Here is a 2591-nt window from a genome sequence, read left to right on the forward strand (position 1 = left end):
GAGACTAACACTAGATCCAAGTTAACAAAACGCTTTATCAATAATTGTACCTTTGATTTTGCATGGTATCGAAAAACCACCCGGATCTTGGAGTTTAGGAGGTAAAGCGTTTAGAAGCAATCCACTAACTTCCTCAGTTAAGGCAATGTCTAAAACCCTTCCTTCTTCCTTTTGTTTGAAATTATATCCTTCATGAACTTGGCAAATTTGGGCATTTGGTAGAGAGCATCCAACAATGGTATGTCAATACAAATTTCTTTGATCTTTTCTAGAAATTTCTCAAACTCTGCATCCTTCGGCACTCTAAGCAATCTTTGAGGAAATGGAACTATTTGAATTTTAGTTTCAAGTGAGAGCTTTCCAACCTCAATGGTAATCTCCTCTTCCTCCTTTTCTTGCTCTAGGATGAAGGAGGAAGTAGACGCTCACTATGATTAATTCCATCTTCAACTATAGCGGTCACTTGGGGAATACCCAAGGTCAGTCCACTTCTTAGCTTGACTGCCTTGCAGTGCTCCATTGGGCTTAATTCAGGTTTGCTAAGAAAATTTCCTTGTACTCTTGAGGAAGAAGAACTAGCTATTTGAGTGACTTGGTTTTCAAGTAGTTTGATTTGCTTATCCTAGTTATCCATTCTTACATTTATCTGCTTTTCTGAATTGTCCAACCGAATGTTCATTTGCTTGATATCTGACTTCATCTAATTTTGGTTAGCTAATATCCCCTCAAGTAACTTTTTAAAATGACTTAGTTGTGGATTTAACTGTTGCCCTGATTGTTGCCCAAAGTCTTGATTGTTCTTGTATGAGAAGTTAGGATAATTTCTCTACCCTGAGTTGTAAGTATTTGATTAAGGATTGTTTTACCTCTAATTATAGTTACCAATAGCATCACACTGTTCCACCTGAGATACTTGCATATTGATAGCTCTAAAGGGACAAGAATCTTTTACATGCGCTGAGGCTCCACACGCTTCACAAGATACAGAAATTGCATTTACAGGGCATGAATTCAAATTCTCAAATTGCTTAGACAGTGAATCAGCTTTGCAGTGATTAAGTCTAGGACATCCACACTATATTTTCCCAGTATCTTGATTGCTACTGAGCTCCTTTTTTAGGCCCATTGGTGGTGATTCTGAGCCACACTCTCAATGATATCTTCAGCTTCATCAAGTCCCTTGTTCATTAGTGTGCCTCTTATGGAAGAATCCAAGGAAACCTTTGTCTGATAATTAATACCATTGTAGAAGGTGTGAATCATGAGCCACTTCTCCAATTCGTGATGTGGGTAGTCTCTCAGTATTCCCTTAAATCTAGCTTAACCTTCATAGAGAGATTCAGAATCTGCTTGTTTGAAACTTGCAATTAGATTTCTGAGATGTGCTGTCTTGCTTGGTGGAAAGAATTTGTTGACAAAAACTTGCTCACATTGGGCCCAAGAAGTGATATTGTTTAGAGGCAAGGAATTCAGCTAAGTCTTTGTAGTGTCTCTCAAAGAAAACCCAAATAATAATAATCTGATAGCTTTTGGAGGAACCCCATTGATGTGTATTGTGCCGCATAATTCGTTGAAATTATCAAGGTGATGATTTGGGTCCTCTATTGGATCACCGCTATATTAGTGTTGCTGAACCATGGAAATGAAAGCTGGCTTCAATTCAAACTGATTGGCCTCAACTGTAGGTCTGGAGATACTAAATCTATGCTCTCTTACGTAAGGTGCAACATCATCTTTCAAAGGTTTGTTTGCCATGGTTAGTTGCTCTTGTTCTTGTTGTTTCTTTTGTAGATTTAATCTTCGATGAATTGTCTGATCGATCTCAGGATCAACAAACAAAGGATCTGCAGAATTTCTTCGCATACACAAATACACCAACAAGAATAAGCTAGAATTTGTTGTTTGTTTTAAGAAAGCAAAATGCATAATTCAAATGGTAGAATTAAAATTCAATAAGAAAAGATAAAGAAGAACTAAAGAATTAAAGAACTAAAGAATCAAAGAATTATCTAGACAAACTCTGATGCAAACTAACTAGATTTAAAACATTCCCTGGCAACGGCGCTAAAAACTTGATGTGTTGTACCCGCAACCGCATGGGCATCGTCAAGTAATAAAATTTATAAGTCGATCTTATGAGGACTGAAGATTAAATTCTAGTTTACTCTACACTTCGAATTAGACTAGACAAAAATCGATAAAGGTTTGATTTGTGTTTTTCTGCAAGGTAAGATTAAACAGAAAGCAAATTTGAGGAATTCCTTAATTCTGAAAGTGTTCTAGGTTGTTGGTTTCATTGCATTGGTGGATGTTGTGCTACTAATTAAGCCATTCCTAGTTCTCTACTCATACGTTTGTAGGACAGCCTAAGTTACTATCTAATACCACCCTGTGACGGTGTATCGGAGTGCTTTCCCTACCAGTAACCAAGTATGTCATTAAGTGAAGAAGTAACTTAGAGAGTCCGGATTTTCAGTAGAGTGCCTCCTGTCACAAGGTCTCCCCTGGGTGTACGTCTCTAGATTACGTAGGTCACTTGCGTAGCGTATGATTAGGAAAAGCCAGTTAGGTCGAGTGATAGACTCGTCCAT

At 37.7% G+C, this 2591-nt stretch overlaps 1 non-coding gene across 1 annotated transcript; it reads left to right on the forward strand.

The window, feature by feature from the left end:
* The first annotated feature begins 1276 nt into the window (after nt 1-1276).
* LOC121993350 lies at nt 1277-1383 on the forward strand. The gene has a single exon (XR_006115210.1). It is a non-coding gene; the product is annotated as a small nucleolar RNA R71 (small nucleolar RNA).
* The last annotated feature ends 1208 nt before the right edge of the window (nt 1384-2591 follow it).

Source organism: Zingiber officinale, chromosome 6B (genome assembly GCF_018446385.1).
Source record: "Zingiber officinale cultivar Zhangliang chromosome 6B, Zo_v1.1, whole genome shotgun sequence".
In the NCBI taxonomy this organism is placed as follows: domain Eukaryota; kingdom Viridiplantae; phylum Streptophyta; class Magnoliopsida; order Zingiberales; family Zingiberaceae; genus Zingiber; species Zingiber officinale.